The 20,806-nt window shown below is 41.6% G+C and overlaps 1 long non-coding RNA gene across 2 annotated transcripts in view; it reads left to right on the top strand.

The window, feature by feature from the left end:
* The window catches only part of LOC142488708 (uncharacterized), a 41,027-nt gene extending 26,377 nt beyond the window's left edge, over positions 1 to 14,650 (top strand). For both annotated transcript variants that reach the window (XR_012799600.1, XR_012799601.1), the window contains exon 3: positions 13,615 to 14,650. This is a non-coding gene — a long non-coding RNA (uncharacterized LOC142488708). The remainder of the gene's footprint in view (positions 1 to 13,614) is intronic.
* Positions 14,651 to 20,806: the final 6,156 nt, after the last annotated feature.

Here is a 20,806-nt window from a genome sequence, read left to right as displayed (position 1 = left end):
AAAATTTAGCCTTGCTTCAACCAGATTCCAGCTCCCAGTTAAAAGCCAATGTGTCAATTTTTCCTAATAAAAAATATTTTAACCTTGCTTATTGTATTAAAGAGGCTAAGGATTGGGTCTTCAATTGTAATGTATTTGCCCTACTTTGAAAGGAGAATTTGTTCGACCTCTATCCTTATCTTTACCTTATACTATGCACTTACATTCAAATAGTGTTCCCTTAAAGATTAAAGGTAATATATTGCTCTGTGATATAGTGTATACAGCTGAGATACACACTGCCCCCTGGCTTGCTTCTCTCTGTGCCCAGGATGAGACTCTTGGATGGACATGGCCCCCTGCCAATGACAGTTTACTGCAGAGAGTAGGGACTAAAATGGGGAGTTTTTAAGAGTCCCTAGTGGAGTACGAGGGTAGAGTTGCTGTGACTTGAAGGGACTTCGGGTTGATTTAGGGCGATACTAAGAACCAGTCCGTGATTCAGAACGTCTCAGTGGAGCTAGGTGACTACCGACGTGAAGCGCAGCTGCAGCTGACTAGTCTAAGGCCGAGATAGTTGGTGCGACCAGGCGGTGACGGGACAGTGGCAGCAGAATCCATGCGATGGCCGCGTGACGTCAACGTCACGTGAAGCGGTTCATCAAATAATGGCGAAACGCTCGCGTGACATCAGTGGCCATGCCCCCTGTCGCCTCCCACCCGTCGCCTGCATACAGTGCAGGATTCGCGCGCACGCACCGCGCGAGTGATGTTGCGCGCACATCCTGCAGCCTCCCACTATAATCTCTGCCTGAGGGGAGGCATGAGTAGCAACAGAGGGTATCCCCCCCCCCCATAAGTAAAGGATACCAAAGTCTTTGTGAAGAGATAGGCCTGCTACCATTAACACATTGATAATAAAGAGCTCCAACATTGTTCCGACACCCACACATGGGCCCCTTATAACACAGGGTTGTGGGAACTTGGAACATCGGCACACAACTGCGCAGCGACTTATATTGTATTGTGATTTGTATGTATATGACACTCCCCTAGAGGATCCATGTCTGTTTGATACCTGTGTTACAGGGGTTTGATAAATACGTTCTGGTTATTCAAAGCGTTGTGTTGAAAACTATTGTCTGACCTCCAGCCCCATGCCCATCAAGTGGGATAGCACTGGTCATAACGGGGAGCCCCCGCCTTAGCACCAAGAAGTCCGTCTAAGGAAAATAACGAGGGGTTACATAGTAAGAGCTTGAACCCACCTTCAAAGAATCCTAGTGCTGCCTATAAATATTTCAAACATATTCACCTATTCAATGAATCCTTGATTTCACCCTTGGGAACACTAAAGATCCTTTGAGTCGATTAAAAATAATTACAATTTATTTTCCTTTCCTTTCAACTGTTGAAAGATAAATGTAATCTTCCAAGTAATCATTTCTATTCCTTTTTATAAATTAGAGACTACATTATTACGCATCAATAAAGCTGGGATCAGTTTATGATCCGGTTCTCCTTTGGAATTTTATCTAGATTTTGCTAAATCAGTTGACTTTTCAACCAGGTTGATCACGTTCATATTAATCATCTTAAAATCTGAGAAACCACTGACTTTGACTTTAAATAGATAGCAAAGCAATTGGACCGATAATAGGGGCATTTCGGATATTATGATGTGGTATAACTATGTCAGAAATGTTATAACTTCTTCCTTGTAATGCTGTTCGAAATAGATTATTCCTTTGCAGAGAAGTACATTTTTATATGGTTCTCCCTACAAACTGCCTCAAGTGTGGTAGGGAAAGTGCTATTCTCTGGCATTGTTTTTGGACATGCCGAAAAATTAAAGGATTTTGGTATGAAACCCTGCAAAACATATTCACTGTTGCTCAAATGAAATTACCAATGAGTGGTAAGGTTATGATTTTCGGCAACACTCTAAACTGGAAAGATACTATTCCTCATATCCCTGTAATAACTCATCTTTATGCTGTTAAAAAATAAACATAATTGTGACCAATTCGATAAAATCTATACTTACATTTCTGCAGGTTGATAAATAGTATTTTTCTGCAGAACTAATAGACACATGTTTTGACCTAGAGGAAACAATACAACAGTTAAGAGAAAAGTCACAAGAGCTCACTACATATTATCTGCTTATTGTAACAGCATATAATTATTATATGTAACATGGTCTGTATCTTCTGACCTATCTCTAATCCCTGTCATGTGACTCCTAGTAGTCTAGGCTATGACAGGTTAATCTATGGGCTTTTTGACCCCCTCATGCCCCTCTTATGAGTGACAGAAGTGAGGTGGTGACTCATGGCCTGTGTAAGCTATCTGGTATAGGTATAGACCATGAGCCCGCCCCTTCTGGTGGCAAATTTAGTTAGTCCTGCTCTGGAGGTGGAAGAGAGAGCAGTGGAGCTGTGAGTCTCTCCCATGGCGGGATGAGCGTGCTGACCCCCAGCCCTTAGGCTGGGGGAACATCTGATTCAGCCACAGATGACCTCTGAGACTCTGCATCGCTGTAAGGATGATCTGCAGTGGGTGCATGCCATGCAATAAAGACCCTTGTTATTATACTCCTGTCTAATTATCAGTCCTTGGGCAGGAGGGAGACTAATGCAATAGTGGGGGCTGATCTCTCGACACCCTGGAGCCCACTACGGCTGGAGGCGCTAACACCATGAGAAGAACTACAGAAAGAACCTAAGCCTGTCCTGATCTCCATATCATAGCAGATCCAACTCAGCTCTCCTGATCCTGACAGGGATCCGCTCCACACACAGGTAGCAGAAGCTGTGCATCTCCCACTGGGGGGTGGGGCGAAACAGTGCTACATATAGATAAAGTTTGGCACACTTGAAAAAGATTAAAGTATCTGATTATGCTATTGCAGCACAAAATAGGCAAATGTGGCATCGTGTAATGTCATTTGTGCTAGCTAACATTTTTAATTGTACGTGCTCGTAGTGAGGGAAGCTATTGATTACATAGGATCAATTTGGGGTTTGGCCTCATACTGTATCTCTGCAGATGGATTTAGGGCAAAGCAAAGAAGGTCCCTCTGAGAGAAAATATGAAAGAGCGAGTAGGAAATGCCAGTAGGAGTAATGAACTTGTAAGCTGCAGGCAGGCCCGTGTTTAGGGATAGGTCTACTAGGCCCGAGCCTGGTGTGGCAAATTTCGAAGATGCGAATGCTGCGTTTACAGAGGCCCTGCTCTCTTGCCCACAACAATTAAACGGATTGCCAGGGGAGAGCGTCGGGCCTCTGTAAAGGTCTCTTAACTCCTCCTGCAGCGTCATCCTCCTCCTTCTGCAGCATCGCCCCTCTCCTTCTGCAGCGTCAAATGAGGACGTGACATCACATGGCGACGCATTGCTAGGACAACATGACGTCACATGGCATGCCGTTGCCATGGAAACATTTTGCAACGTGACGTCGAGACGCTGCAAGTGGAGGACAGTACGGTAAAAAGTAAGTGCCTATGGATGGGAACATTCGAAAACCAGCCCTGAGTCTGCAAGGTGAAGTCATCTGCATCCCAATAATTGCAGCTTAATGATAAATTATTTCGATCATGCATGCATATTTACATAATGACACTACGTTTTGTTTCCACTACCTATAGCTTTTTTTCTTAATTTCATCCCTGTTTAATCTGTATATATTGGCTGGACTGGTGATGTTTTGGAACAAGGTGCAGCCCTTAGTTGCCGGCTTCAGCAAAAGGAACAAAGCCCTTCAGATTTATGCTTCTGAACATGGACATAAGAAGGTCTTAACAGTAGCATCCTCAGCACTGTGCAGTTGGCAAATGCTGCATTGTTACTTTAAGTTAATGCTTCTTTCCACATTGCCCTGGAGGTCATTCCATCCTACAAAAATACAGACATAGGCAGGCAGACACAGACAGAGAAACAGATGACAGAGATACTGTAAACATACAGTCAGAAACAGGAATCATACTGCACTTTATATTTTAAACAAATTACTGATGAACAATGTGGGACTTTGCTGATATGCTCAATTTGCTAATTTTCTCAAACTCAAAACCCAGCTCATCTAGATACAGTAAGTAAGTGATTAGATTAAATTAATGTCGTGTTCTGAAACTTTACTAAGACTATGCACTGTTTGAGAAGATTCTGAAATGTCTACTTAACATTTTATCTGTACATCAAATTTTAATAATCAAAATACAATAAATATTTACTTAGTACCGTTGTGTGTTTGTGAATCCCCCTTTCACTAAGTAGCTTACACTTTGACCTTGAGCATGGACTTTTCCATATTCTAAATTACACTTAGGGACCAATTTAGCGTTTACCGTACCAAAAAAATGTGTGCTACACAATGCAATTTTTATGACGTTTCTCATGATATCGAGTTTTGTGCAAGTTACTCATGATTTTTGGCAGCTAGGCAACCAAGACATTTCTGATTGCAAAAAAATAATACATTAATATATATTTCACGGTAGTCAGACAGAGAGCCTGAGGCTGCGCTTATAGTGCCGGCGACGCAACGTCGCGTCAAAACAAATGCATTGCCACCATTACAACGGCGCGACGGAGCGACTGCTTGGTCGTGATCGCTGGAAGTCATCTCAATTAGATTTTTCCAGCGACCGTAGCCTGACGTCGCCTTTGCGTCGCTGGTAATATAAGCGTAGCCTTAGAGCTGATTAAGTGGAGATACAGAAAGACAAGAGGTCATTAAATAGGTCACTAGTGGATTCATGTGGGTCGAGGCTTTATGCAGGAAGTGAGATGTTATGAGTGGAGTTTAGATGGAGGTTATAACAGTCGGGGTTATCTGGGGAGGTTGCGGGCATTGAGGAGTACAAAGGGCTAGCGGTGCTTCACAAGCAGGCTGATCTAGTGGCTCAGGAGACAGAAGAAGATATAGGCATGAGGGAAGAGGCAAAACTAGCCAGCGGTGGTTGAACAGAAGAATCTGCGAAGGTGCGGCCTGGAACAGGAGCAGCAGCAGGGCTGAGGAGCAGGTCAGAGGGCAGCACATGCACAGCAGAGGCTGAGAAGGTGACCGCCATGGGAGTGGCCTAACAAGGAGTGGAGCAAGTGAATGGAGTTGCCGGTGGAGGCGTAAATGAGGGCAGGCATCAGCCACCTGTTGAGGTGGGCCCCAGGGAGCGGCAGAGCGGTGGCCATCCAGTGGGGTAACCGAATGTGGCGGCCACCTGTCAGGGTGGGCTTCCAGGACTGGTAGCAGCAGTGTGCAGTGGTGTGGTTCAGCATGCCCTCCTCTGGTGTCTGAGAAGTGGAGGAAGTGCAGGAGGGACTATCTTTTGGATAGGTGGGTAACGTGCCAACCAATCTCTGAAGAAAATAGTCCACATATTGTGAGAGGTTAGATGTTAATAATTGGATCCCAGATATTATAGGTCTCCCTGGGGATCAGACAAAGATTTATGCACCTTCGGCAGGTGGTATATAATTGTGACTTTAGGATTCTCTACAAAAAGAAAGGCGAATTGAGTACAGTTTTAGAGAGTGCATCTCCCAGGAGTTCACTCAATTCACCAACAAACAATTTTGTTGGATTAGAGTATTCATTTTGATTAATAATAAGGCCATAATACAGACCATCTCTGATCTAACTACTGAGAATAAGTTGACTGTGCCCATTGTCACGAATTTTAATTCAGCTAGCCTTAAAATACAAAGGATTATTAAAAAAATTGGACCATTCTAGTTAATGATACCATATTAGGTCCCCATTTAGATGCTTTACCTAGATTTATCTTTCGAAAGGCTAAAAACTTGAAGAATGCTTTTCCACCCAGTGATATTGGTTTGGACCAGACCGACACCTGAGAAACTACTTGACTTACTAATCAACCACCTGGAAACTTCAGCTGTAGTAACTGTGCAGCATGCAAAAATGTATGCATGCTGACAACATTTCTGTGGTTTCCAAAACTATAGGTGAAACTTTTGCCAGTAAGGAATTATTTCCTGTTAGACAACTCGTATATATCCTTGAGTGCCCTTGTGGGCTGCAATACTTTGGGAGAACTTAATGTATGCAAGAGTACGTATTCTTGAACATTTGAGAAATATCCGAATAGGATACGAGAAGCATAGTGTTTCTCGACACTTTATGATCACACATAATAAAGATGCATCTCTTTTAAGACATAAGGGAATACAAGTGGTCCCCTTTAATAGAAGGGGGGTGATAGACTCAGGGACTTATCCAAACAGGAAAGTTTCTGGATCTACACTTTAAAAGCATTAACCCACCGTAGACTAAATAAAGAGATTGACATTTGGTCTTTGTACTAATTTATTCTTGTATTCTTAATTTGGTACCCTTTTTTGGGGTTAATAGTGTTTAATCATCCTTTCTCCGATTTTGTCTGTCTTTATTATATTTTTTTAAGGATAATTATATTTATAATATCAGTCTGACGTGACACACATTGCGTGTTTATTTGTTCATTTGCTTAGTATATTTTTTATCATCCTTCACCATCCATGGTTTATTTATCCCCCTACTGCACAAGTTTCTCTCTGAGTAAATTTGGAGTGGGACGTGAATCCTGTAAGGATGCTTCTAATGTCCTGCAAGGTGTCGGTGGATATCAGATCAATAGTCCCAAATAAATGGGTTCTGAGCAGAATAGACCATACAAGATTATCTTGCTGTATATGTCCTAAAGAATAGCCCGGTGTTGTGTGGTATAACAGTAATGATCCGTCACCTGATATCTGACCCGAGGCCTCTGATGGAACGGTGTGTAAGTAGGTGATCCTTAGCTGGTGTGAGACATCTCTGTGAATCCCGTGTCCACGGTGTACCTCAGCGGAGTCCCTCTGCTTCTCCCCCTGCTCAGTATCGCGTGAAGTGTGATAGTTGAAAACCACACTGGCTACTGGCAAAAATACCACTGAAAGGGCCAGTGAAGTATACTCACGACCACGATCTTCGTCCGTTCCATGTTGGCGTGCCTCAATCCCAAAAGAGTAGATATATGGAAGGAATGTAAGGTTTGAGCACAGCAAAAGGCTGGGCTGGAGGCGGGTAAAATACAATTATTTAATAGGCATGAAGCCAAATCACAAACATGCAGATAGTAGTCCTCTGACGCATTTCCTGCTTCGACAGCACTTTATCAAAGAGTAACTACATGTTCAGAAACAGATCCTTAAATAGATGCCTCCCTGCTTATACGGAAACACCCATACCGCCCCTGATCAGAACAAATTGTCTGAAGCCAGGAGTCAATCATAGGGGCAGTCCAATGGGGGTGATCGAAGCAGCCTGGGAGCAGTCCACCTATCAGCACCTGACAATAAAATGCATATGTAAACTACTATAAACATGCATATGTAAACTACTATACAAAGAAATTGCTCACAATACCACTCATATGTCTCCTACACTAGGCACATCTATACAAAAGTATATAGAATGTTATAATAAGTGTAACATATTAACCCAGCAGTGCTCAAACCTTACCTTCCTTCCACATAGCTACACTTTTGGAACTGAGGCACGCGAACACGGAATGGATGAGGATCGTGGTCATGAGTATACTTCAGCTGTATTTTTGCCAGTAGCTAGTGTGGTTTTAAACTATCCGGGTCACGCAGAGCAGGGGTAGAAGACGGAGGGACTCCGCTGAGGTACACCGTGGACACGGGATTCACTGAGATGTCTCACACCAGCTAAAGATCATCTACCTACCCGTTCCATCAGAGGGCTCCGATCAGATATCAGGTGACGGATCATTACTGTTACACCACACAACACCGGGCTATTCTTCAGGACATCTAAAGCAAGATAATCTTGCATCGTCTACTCCTGATGAAGCTGCCAATCAAGCGCAGCAAAACGCATTGAGTTTTGGACCATCCAGTGATCCGTAGAGGAAGAGAGAGGAGAAGAGAGAGAACCAGGAAACAGCATGTGTCAGCGTGCGTACCAAATCCCGGAACAGGAAGTGACGTCAATCAGTGACGTGGATGCAGGGAACAGCCATAGTGAGGTCGCGATCAACTGTAGGCTGCGTTACCATGCTTGATCTTTCCTGAAACCATGTAAGCCTCCACTTGTATTTATGTGTTGATATAAAATTTTATATTGTCTGCACTATGGTTCTCTCCTTCTGTCTTTGAGCTCGGGAAGGATCACATGCATCACCTACACCACTTGAGGATCATCTGCCACTGTGTTGGATTTCTGCTTTGATATTCTGCTCCACTTGTGAGTAGAACACCTATAAATTACTTTATTCACTTGTGTTATCATAATTTTATTGCTGTTTTCCACTATGTGATTTTTTTCTTTATTTTATGGCAATTTATCTGGCTCCCCTAATATTTGGAACAATTGTATGTCGAGCTCTGGGAACAAGCTCTTACAGGGAAGAAGTAAGATGTATTTGCTTTTCACTTCATTCACTGTATTATATACTTATATTGTTATTCACGTTTATTACACAGTTTTATCTGTTTGCACATTTTTTTCACTTCACCTAGTAGTGTTGAGCGCCATCCAGTGCTTTTGTCCAATATGGTCTATTCCGCTCAGAACCCGTTTATTTGGGACTTTTTATCTGATATCCACCGACACCTTGCAGGACATTAGAAGCATGCGCAGAACGGGGGGTGCCGAGGTTGTGCATGTGCAGACCGGAGGTTATGCATGCGCACACGCCAAAAATAGCCGGTTGCGCTATCCGGCGATTTTCGCTTTGCGGCGGGCCCTTACAACGAAACCTGCCGCATGCCCGGGGCCCTCCTATACTAGACTACTACTAGGATATCACAATCCTGTGATCTATTTTTCAATTAAAATGGAAGATCTAGATAAAGATAATGTGGAGGAAGTGAAGCCTAAGACTTTTGTACATCGTTGTAGTGATCATACTAGACGCAGCAAATGTGCAGAACATGTATTTGATGAGTGGGGTGAATTACATTATGATGAACCATCCGATCTCACTACACACTTTCTAAAGTTAGAAAAATTACTTACATTAAATGTACGACTATGGTTGGATATTGCCACCCTCGAGAATTATACTAAAGCTAAAAGAATTCCGAGGGGATTAAGGATAAAAAAGTCACCCACCTTTGGGTTCAACAATAAAGAATTTGAGGAGGATTGGAAGCAAATATTGGATGACTGTTCCTTTAAATTGATACAGATTATCATTCAGCACAAAAACAAGGGAAAAATCACATTAGAAATAGAGATTAAGGGTCTACAAAATAAAATGAAATCTTTTGAATCAATGGAACATTTTAACCATAATGACCAGATACTGTCACATAATATAGAGGATCTGGAGAAAATGAACATGGGCAAAAAGAACAGCAAGTTTGAACGAGACAGACCGAGACAGACAAGACTACATCAAAAATCAGGTGTATGTGTGGCAAAAGGCAGTGATTCCAAATACCAATAGGAATAGAGGAAAATCACCCCATCGGTTTCAGAAAGATAAGGAGGGACGGACAAATATTTCTAATAAATCTATTATAAAACATCGCTATGCTGATACCTCAAGCTTTGAGTCAGATGTTTCAAATGGAGAGAGCCGGGGTCTGTCGGTATCATTTGACCGCAAAGAAGAAACATGGAGAACCAGGAGTGATAGGAGAGGTTTCCAGAGAGATGCCTCTACCCCGGGAAAGAGGCGGGGCCTTTATGCCAATCCCAGAGAGATTGGGAGGTGAGATCTTTTTTAGGACGAGGAGATCAAAACAAAAAAAGAGATCAAGGAGGGGCAACGAAGAGGAAGAAAAATGCCTAGACGATGTGAGAAATAATGTGATAAACATGTCGGACACTGTCCTTACCACAAGTCAAGTGACCCTTTTGAATAAGGGGCTGAACTTTGCCCCATAAAATGACTTTCTACTGTTCGATACAATAATTGACTTGCAGCGCTTTACGTGCAAACTATGTCTCCACAAATTCTTTGATGTGGGGGATCCAGGTGAGGTTTAAGTGGTGGATGTTCCACCACAGTCATCCCAGTTGATTTCTGGGGACGGTGATTTAGAACAACTTCCACCTGACCATGTATGGATGTTTAGAGAACATTGTGCACTTTCCAACATGGAGGAATTGGGGAGAGAAAAAAATGATTATTTGGATACCTCTGAGGTACCTTTATCTGATGACTTTATTAGTCATAAAAATATGGATTTTCATAAAAAGTCCACTTTTTGTGCCAATGCTTTTAAGGGACCCTTCATTACCACCTTTGAAAAACTGGTGGAGAGCGACCTGCGAATCCTAGCGCAGGGCTATACATTTAGTCCAGCCCTAGGAGATCATTTGACAAAAAGTGAACAACGCGAACGCCAAAATCTTAACAATAATGTCGCTAGGGAGGGGTGATTGTTATACAGTCCTCCGCAGGTTATAAACTAGAAGCATTGAGACAATTGAATGACACTAATGCATACAAAAAACGAACTAAAGATCCCACAAGTATTTTTCAACAGGAGTTGAAATGGGTCAAATACTGCACATCCAGTCATGTCCATTTTCTACCATCTCCCAAAGATACATAAATTGCTGACACATCCGCCTGGCAGGCCAATTGTGTCAAGCATTGGATCTTTGGGAGATGGTCTCTCACGATATGTAGATTAATTTTTGCAGCCATTAGTACGGTCGCTGCCATCTTCTTTGAGGCATACGAATGATCTACTTAGAGAAATTCAGTTTATCAAATGGGAGACAAATTTCCGGCAGGTTACGATGGATGTGGCATCATTATATTCGATCATACAACATCAACAGGGCATAAGAGCTATTAAACATTTCCTTAATCTTTCAAATTTAGCACCAGCACTTTGCACTTTCTTGGTGGAATCAATCACATGCTTACTTACACACAATTATTTTAGTTTTGATTCACAATTTTAGTTACAAATTATGGGCACAGCTATAGGCACATCTTTTGCACCATCTTATGCAAATTTATTTATGGGGTTGTGGGAATCTATTTTCATTTATAGTGACCACAATCCCTTTAGACAGCACATTACATTTTTTAGACGTTATATAGATGATTTACTTTTCATTTGGGATGGTGATACATGCACTTTACAAGAATGTATCACTATGTTAAATACTAATGATTATAATCTTGTTTTTACATATAAACACAATATACATCACATTTATTATTTGGATCTTATACTCGATGTAAATACGATGGGTGTCATTCGAACGGATATGTGCAGGAAGCCAAACTCAAGAAATTCGTTTCTTATGGCTACTAGTAATCATGCTAAATCATTAAAAAAGGGGATCCCAAAAGGACAACTACTCAGGTTGAAGAGACTATGCTCTACAGAGGAAAGTTTCAACAGCCAGTCTTGAGAATTAATGACTAGATTCCGTGCCAGAAGATATAGTGACCCGCAGCTTAATGAAACGCTAGAAGTAGTGAAACACATGGACTGCAAGAATCTTTTTTCTAACAACATGACTAAAAGAAGACAACACGGTCAAAATATGGGTAATAATCCATTGTTTATTACACAACACAGTAAACAATCTGGTGACGTGTGATCCATTGTTTCCAAACATCGGGGTACTTTAAATTTAGATAAGGGAATTGCGTTATTAACCAAAGAGGAACCAAAATTTGTATTTAGAAAAGCTAAATCATTAGCAACCTTTCTATCCCCCAGTCTCTTTAGTTCCCAAACTGGCTTTAACGGGATTAGAGGCATCCCCAAAGGGTTCCACAAATGTGGACAATGCATCATGTGTGGATATGCTAATCCCATGAAGAAAATTGACTGTATTAAACCCAAAAGGCAGAGATTGATACAAACATTTATCAACTGTAATACAAGTTATATGATATATGTCTTGGGGTGTGGATGTGGAAGATACTTCGTTGGACGGACAATTAGACCTCTTAAAAAGAGGATCATGGAACATGTCTATTCTATTATAAAGGGAGATCTTCTACATCCAGTCTCAAGGAATTGTGTCAGGTGCCCATTGGGGGGTATCCAGAGCTTCTCTTTCTAGGGTGTTGAGCATGTTCCTGCCCCCATTCGGGGAGGGGACAGACTGAATATGCTTAACAGACAAGAGATGTTCTGGATATTTAGCATGGACACAAAGCACCCAGCGGGCATAAATGTGGATTGGGAACTCATGCATTTTCTTTAATGGGAGACTATATTACATTATCCCAAGCTTTATAGTCCTTGATTTTGTTCCATTCACTCCATGTCAGAATTATATGGGTACTTATTTTTAAGATCAGATTTCAGCTATATCTTTGATATGTTCTGCAGCTGAAGGTGATGTGTGACTCTGATGTCATATACCTTTAACCATACCAAGGATGTTGCATACCAAGGATGTTGATACCTATATTAGAATGTTTCATCTTCTAATTTTATTTATATACAATGTTGTGATTCATTATATTGCTTATGGGTCGATTAATGGGATCAAAATGCTGTATTGGTTGCAGTAGATGAGACAATATATTGTATAAACGTCCATCAAATGCGTGGTGGATATATGGCATGCCTATACATTTACATATGAAGTAAAATAATTGTGTTTTATGACCATTATCGGTTACACTTCATTATATATAATTACTGATATATATCCAGGATTGAGATATATTTGAGAAATATATGAGGCTAGAGTTGGGCTATCTATGGTTTTACATTGGAATAACAGACTTCACTAGAATATACTCCAAAGATATATCTTCTTGATTAATAGGTGATCAATCATATATATATTCTCATGGTTATATAGTACCCTTGCAGGGTTTTCTGTCAACATATGACAAGATAATACAAGATAGATATTGAATATGATCACCAATATCAATGTACCTTATATGTTACATACAGGTTTTTGTATGTTTTTAATTGTAGTGTTGGTTTTCATTTTATTTTTATGTTCAGATGGTGTTAGGTTATTTTGTATTCATTTTTTGTCCCTTTATGTGTTGACTGTCTAAGAAGCTGCTATAATAGAAGTGCTGGGTTAATATGCTACACTTATTATAGCATTCTATATACTTTTGTATAGATGTGCCTAGTCTAGGAGAGATATGAGCGGTATTGTGAGCAAGTTCTTTTTGTATAGTAGTTTACATATGCATTTTATTGTCAGGTGCTGATAGATGGACTGCTCCCAGGATGCTTCGATCACCCCCATTGGACTGCCCCTATGATTGACACCTGGTTTCAGACAATTTGTTCTGATCAGGGGCGGTATGGGTGTTTCCGTATAAGCAGGGAGGCATCTATTTAATGATCTGTTTCTGAACATGTAATTACTCTTTGATAAAGTGCTGTCGAAGCAGCAAACGCGTCAGAGGACTACTATCTGCATGTTTGTGATTTGGCTTCATGCCTATTCAATAATTGAATTTTACCCGCCTCCAGCCCAGCCTTTTTGCAGTGCTCAAACCTTACCTTCCTTCCATATCTCTCTATGAGTAAATGTGCCTTGTTACTGTGTGCAGCTCCTGTATTAATAGTGCAATATTTGTATCAGACACTGTTGTAACATACACGTTGTGACATATACTATTGGTTGTGGTTTAATATATGTCTTTTTTCTCTCGTTTCAGTGTTCCATTGATTCATGCCTTATGTTTTAGTGCATTTTTGTGTTTTCTAATAATGTATTTTATATTATTTGTATTAAATATGTACTATGTCTATGCTCTGCAATTTTATGTTAATTGCTTTCTTACTTGTCCAATTACCAGAATGTTTCTGGATTGGTCTTTTATGTTAACACCCATTGTTGTTTTTTTGTGATCAATAGAGTGTCCCTATACCTATATATACCGGCACTGCTCATAGCTAATGTTACCCTGATGAAGTAAGTGTTCACTTATGAAACGCGTTGGATAGATACCATCAGTGTATTACGATTATCTGCTCATTCTATTTGTAAGCCTCTGTGAGCCCTCCATTAGTGGCGAGCATTAGTAGCTGTTCTACACCTGAGCTAAGACATCGGTAGTTACGGCAATACGTCTTCCGTAATATTGCCTCAACGGTTACATGACTGACCACCACTTTTTGCTCCATTGGTGAGTCGGCTATATGTTTAGCCCAGAGTGGTGCTTTCTACAGAATTACAACTGCCCATTGTGGCCATTACAACCGTGATGCTAGTTTTCTAACTTTAATGTCTATACCCGGAAATTACTGATAGCAGCATTTGTCTATGTGCAGTTTTGAATTGTGACACGCCTCCCACCTTGCAGCTTATGCCGCTTAATGATGGTGTCTAGCGGTCACATACTGCTATACTAGACAGCCTTATAGCTATTGAGTATTATTGTGTGTAGTTTATCAGCCGGTTTTAGTTTCTGCTGTGGTGATCATTTAAACCGCCACTTCTTCGTCAATTTGTCTGCAGTTCAAAGAGCAGAGCTTCATTTGCTCCGTGGATGCCGTCTGCATATCGTTAAGACTGCTCATAGAAATACTCTGGTCGTCCGAGTGAACAGCTGTCGACGTAGCCCACCTGTGGTAGTCTCCTGTCGACTGCGGTAACATCATGCTGGCTATAGCATAAACATAACTAAAAGAATGTATTTCCTGTACGTGTGATACTCACCTTTGTCATCCTCATCATTAATATATTTGCGATACTACACCATGAGTTGTGCACTTTTTCCTCTTGTTTTTCTTCCGTTTCCTAAGATGGGAGCCATCTTTTCGTGGATAGCAGTCGACTCATCACTTTAGACCTGTATTAATCACCTTTTGTGGCACATTTTTATTGTCAATTTGGTTTGCACTTTTCACTAATTTTGATACACACTTTATATATTTATTATACAATACACTTTGTGTGCTAGTTATTGTTTTGTTCACTTTCTTGGAGTTTTATACTGATTTTAAGGCCAACCAGCATCTAGCCAGACAGCTGAATATACTCTCCTCGAACTGCGACAAGGTTCTAACATTTTAGCAACATATATAGTCAGTTTGAAAAATGTTATGGCTGAAACTGATTGGAGCGATTTTCCGACGAGGATTAAAAGACGAATTGAAGGATGAACTGGCTTGGGTGGCCCACCCATAGATTTGCTTTGTGATGATTGATATCGTACACCAGATAGATCTTAGATTAGGGGGCACAGATTTGAAAAACGTCGTTAATCATGATGTTACATCTCCCTGGGCTGTCTCCATGTCCTGTAGTAGCCTGATTGATTCAGGCGCATCAGAAAACCATAATAACCTTTAAAACCTTGTACGATCAAGGTCCCATTTGAAGCTGTGGTGAGATATTGACTATGATTTCAGGTCCTCATGGGGTAACCCCTTCCCTGTGCTAATGGTATTTGCACTCTACGCTGGGTGGGTGAGCCTTGTCATGTGCAGCTTCAGAGGTCTGAACCTAGCTACCGCCAGAGCTCAGGAATATATCTACTTTACCACTGTTTTGGGCTAGGTGTAAGATTTAATTCTTCCTTCTGGCTTTTCCTGTCTAACAAAACAATTGTATATCTCTTTAATGCGTTTAACTGTAAAGTAATGCGATGTCCCCTTAAGTGGAGATGTGTTCTTACTCAAAAAAGAAATTATGATAGCTGATGCATTATCTCGATTCCAGTTTATAGTTTCCGAAGCTGGTGCCGAGAGCATGCCTGCAAGGGGAGCCATGTCAACAGGATCTGTGGCTGGTGGCTTGACAGAATTATGGCCCTGGTTCGAGAGGCGGTGGCCCCTCGTATGTGGGTAGGTTATTTGAAAACCTGGGAGGAATAGGAGGTTTTTCTGTAGTAGGGGTTTGGGTGGTTGACTGCTGCCCCCTCCAGGGATTTTATTTATTATTTATTTATTTATAAAATATTTTACCAGGAAGTAATACATTGAGAGTTACCTCTCGTTTTCAAGTATGTCCTGGGCACAGAGTTAAGACAAATAATACATGGTTACAAATACAGTTACATAAATGAACAGGGTATACATTATATACAAGACATTGCATGCACAGTTAAAGAAAATATATATTATGGGCGTATGAAACAGTTACAGACCAGATTAAAGTGTGAGGCAGCCTTAGATTTGAAAGAACTTAAACTGGTGGTGGATGTGAGAGTCTCTGGTAGGTTGTTCCAGTTTTGGGGTGCACGGTAAGAGAAGGAGGAACGTCCGGATACTTTGTTGAGCCTTGGGACCATGAACAGTCTTTTGGAGTCTGATCTCAGGTGATAGGTACTGCATGTGGTAGGGGCGAGGAGCTTGTTCAGGTAGCTGGGTAGCTTGCCCATAAAGAATTTTAAGGCAAGACAGGAAAGGTGAACTTTGCGCCTAGACTCTAGTGATGACCAATCTAGTTCTTTGAGCATTTCGCATTGATGTGTGTTGTAGTTGCATTGGAGAACAAAATGACAAATTGAATTGTAGAGGGTGTCAAGTTTGCTAAGGTGGGTTTGAGGTGCCGAGCCATATACTATGTCTCTATAGTCAATAATTGGCATTAGCATCTGCTGTGCGATACGCTTTCTGACCAGGAGACTTAGGGAGGATTTGTTCCTGTAAAGTACCCCTAGTTTGGCATAGGTCTTGGTTGTCAGGTATCAATGTGCATTCCGAATGTTAAGTGGGAGTCAAACCATAAGCCCAGGTATTTAAAACTAGTGACAGGGGTTAGCGTGGTGTTAGTGTTGGTTCTAATATGGAGCTCAGTCGCTGGAAGCTTTAAGAATTTAGTCTTGGTCCCAAATACCATTGTTACAGTCTTGTCAGTGTTTAAAAACAGTTTGTTTTGGGAAATCCAGTTTTCGAGTCTCAAAAAGTCAGACTGAAGTATGTGTTGAAGGTCAGAGAGGCTATGGCTGTGTACATATAGGATTGTGTCATCTGCATACATGTGTATTGAGGCTTCCTTACAAGCTGTGGGAAGATCATTAATGAACACTGAGAAGAGTAGGGGCCCCAGAACAGAGCCTTGCGGGACACCACAGGTGATATCCAGGGGGTTGGAGTTAGAGCCTGAGATGGACACATGTTGGGATCTTCCTGATAGGTAGGACTGAAACCAGTTTAAAGCATGCTTCCCTATTCCAGAGCTCTGGAGTTTGTTAAGCAGGATAGCATGATCAACTGTATCAAAAGCCTTTGCAAAATCTAGGAATACTGCACCAGTGAGTTGTCCCTGTTCCATTCCACACTGGATTTCATTGCAAACTTTTAGCAGGGTAGTTACGGTGGAGTGTTTGGGACGAAAGCCAGATTGGAATTGGCTAGGGAAATTTGTCTTGGTGTAGTAGTCGCTTAATTGGGAGTGGAGACATTTTTCCATGACTTTGGATAGAATTGGGAGAAGTGAGATTGGTCTGTAGTTTGAGACAGTGCTTTTGTCCCCACTTTTGAAGATTGGGACAACTCTGGCAGTTTTCCAGGTCTTAGGGATATGGCCTGCAGACAGGATAGAGTTGACTATGGAAGCAATTGGTTTGGCAATGGCAGGGGCACCAAGTCGTAGGAACCTAGATTGTAGCAAGTCAGGTCCGCATTGGCTGCTTAATTTTAGTTTGAGGAGCGCTTGTGTAATCTCCTCTTCAGGTACTGGGCTAAATTGAAAATTGTGGGCAGTGTTGGGAAGGGGTGGGGCTATGTGGGCACTCCCAGGATGAGATTCAGGTTTGTGGTTTGGGCTGCGTTTCGCTAATAAGTTAGTGGCACACCCCACAAAGTAATCATTGAATGCATTTGCAATGTCAGTGGGTTTGTCAGAGTAATATCCCCCTTAGTGATATTACTTGGTTGTTGATGGTTAGGAGGCTGGAATATATTGTTGATAACCTTCCAGAATTTAGCTGGGTTTGATGTATTTTGGAGGAGATTGTCAGAGTAATATTGTGCTTTTGCGTGCCTTGTTTGCCTTGTGCACATGTTACGCAGGCATCTGTAGTGATTGAGATCCTTGGTAGTGCCAGTTACTTTGTAGCTTTTCCACAAGGTATCCCTGAGCTGGTAGAGTGCAATAAGGTCAGTTGTAACCCATGGCAGATGGGCCCCCCGTACCCTTATTTTGCGTAGTGGAGCATGGGTATCGCAGAGTTTTAAGAACTCTGATTGGAAATAGTCGAGCGCAGAATCAGGGTCGGGAATTAAATCGATTCTGTGCCATGGGCAGTTGGTAAGGTCATCCAGAAACTGTTGTGGGTTAAAGTTTCTAAATGTTCTAGTGAGGAGAACTTTAGGGCTTGAATGGGGCGTTTTAGTTTTCCTTACACAGTACACTATTGCATGGTCACTGAAAATGTCAGGAAGGATGCCAGAGGATTGGATTCTGCTGGGGTTTGAGGAGAGAATCCAGTCTAGCAAGGAATGGTTATGCGATTTCAGGTTTGTCTGTGTGGGTTGGGAAATGAGTTGTGATAGGTTAAGTGACTTGATTTGTATCTGGATTTTATGGTTTTTAGGGTCAAGCCAGTTGAAGTTAAAATCCCCAAAAACTAGCAGCTCACTCTTCTCGTTCAGAGTGGAAATGGAGCCAAGAAACTGGGAGATATCAGCCAGGGATTGTAGAGGGGCTTTAGGGGGGTGGTAGATGCCAGCGAGCAAGATTGGCTTAGAAAAGGGGAGGCAGATTTTGCCAACTAGAATTTCAAAAGAGCGTGGGCTTGGGGGGCAATTTAACAGTGTAAATTGTAATGTGTCTGCAATATAAAATAACACCCCTCCTCCTCTCTTTGACCTATCTCTCCTAAAAATGGAGTATCCCTGAATGGCGATATTTGCATCAGGGGTTTTATGGGTTAGCCATGTTTCTGTAAGAACGATGGCTTTGGGTTTATGCATAAGGCACCATGCCTTTAGTTCGTCCAGTTTGGGCAGCAGGCTCCGAATATTTATATGGGCGACAGATAGCCCTTTATGGAATTTAAAGGTGAAATTCTCAGGGGCATGGGACAGATTTGAAATGGGAGCATCAAGCATCAAGCAGGTTTATCTTTCTTTTTGTAGATTATATAAGTTTAAGTATTGGACAAAGGATTTTTTTTGAAGCAGTCAGTTGGGCATGACGATCGTGACCCTGTTATCCCTGAAAGTTTGCAGGGCAAAAGTTGGTTTGTTATTCAGATTTTCAGTCTCGTTTGTTAGTGTGGCTTTTTCTTTAGTGTGTTTTAGAGCCCTCCGGATTGGTGAGTTGGTGACGGTCTCTAAGTGGGGAAAAGTAGGTTTGAGAGTGGTAGATATCGTGGTGAATTATGGGTGGCTTTCTAAAACAGATCAGAAAGGTAAGGGAAACTGGATGTCATTTGGAGAGTTATAAAGGAGTTTAATCTGCCGGGTCAGATAACTCAAGTACTTTGTGAAAGTCAGGTCAACTGGAGAAGGCCCCCTTTTTGATGCATCTGAACGGATCGACCTAGTAAAGGGTTTTTGGTGGGGGGGGGAAGATGCATTGGGGCAGTGTCTGAGGCGGCTCAGTTGATTTTCGGGGTGGAAGTGAAAGAGAGGGGACAAGTCGGAGTCAAAGTGGTATAAGAGTTATGTGAGGCTGTCTTCAGTTTAAGGAAAGGGTTAGAGTGTTGATTATTTGTGTTTGCATTATTTAGGGATTATGAGGCGTGGATCCATGGGGTGCGGAGGAAGGTGAAGTTGGGTGGTTTGTAAATCCGTTACATGGATTTGGAGGGGTCAGTTTAAGGGAGTTAAATTACCTTCCTTGGGGTGGGATGGTGTCCCGTTTAGTGTGAAGACCTTGCTGGTTTGGCTCTATTGTTTGCGGTTGGTGGACCTCTTGGAGGTGTAGTGGTGGTTGTGTCATGCTAGGCTAAAGTGGCAAGTATAGGAATGACCTCCCAGTATTGTAATGTTTGTATATAGTGTCATCAGGCTTGCAGTGGCAATAGCGATTTCAGGTTTGAGACATGGATATCCATGGGCTTTTTGTTACAGTGTTTTGAGCAAACTGGTGGGTCCCTGGTGAATTGTTAGATTATTTACTTATTTACTGTAATTTATTTCGATTTTTGTCTAACACACTATTCAAGAAACTCTAGAGCGCATTACTGTATGATGATTGCTAATAAAAGCTGTGACAAGTTTTATTCCAACAATCATAGTGTTGGTGTGTTTATGTAAGGTGGGACTTGAGAGACCAGAATCGAGGGTAGGTCAAGTCAAGTCCTGTTTGCATATTAAAAAACTCTTGGGCTGGAGCCTAATACTACTATCTCCAAACTCAGCAGGGTGTAGTCGCTTCTCTTACAAAACGGAGATCAGAAATGGATGAAAAATGGTCTTAAAGCCACAGTATATTGGTAAGCGCATCCAACATAGTACATTTAAACTACATAATTTTCACAAGGATCCTGATGTGTGAGATTATAGCTAAACATAATAGTAATAATAAATACCACTGAACATCCTTTTTGATACTCGGGATGTTTCCCACTGTGGGTATTTCTTGTCCTCGTGGTGTTCTTTTTGGGCATTGCCCAGTGAAAGGGCCGACTGAGTGATTGAATCCTTCTCTATCGGTTTTAAGCGGCAGGTCACGTGCAAGACGTACTGTGAACATATAAACGTTCTAGAGGCAGAGTTCATGTGTGTAGGCGTAGTGGATGCCAGACATCTACGGAAGCCTCAAAGGTTCAACCCTATGTGTTGCATAAAGCTTGCAAATCATTTACATTATTAACCATTTTCTCTGTGTCTATTTTAACGAACAAATTTTTACTTACAGTACATGTCTTGGTCACAAAAAAGGGAAAAATTTGCTACCAACACCAACATAAAGTCCAATGGGAAGGTCCTACACAATTTTATTGAAGC

Source organism: Ascaphus truei, chromosome 2 (genome assembly GCF_040206685.1).
Source record: "Ascaphus truei isolate aAscTru1 chromosome 2, aAscTru1.hap1, whole genome shotgun sequence".
Lineage (NCBI taxonomy): Eukaryota > Metazoa > Chordata > Amphibia > Anura > Ascaphidae > Ascaphus > Ascaphus truei.
This window is presented reverse-complemented; position numbering and strand designations above follow the sequence as displayed.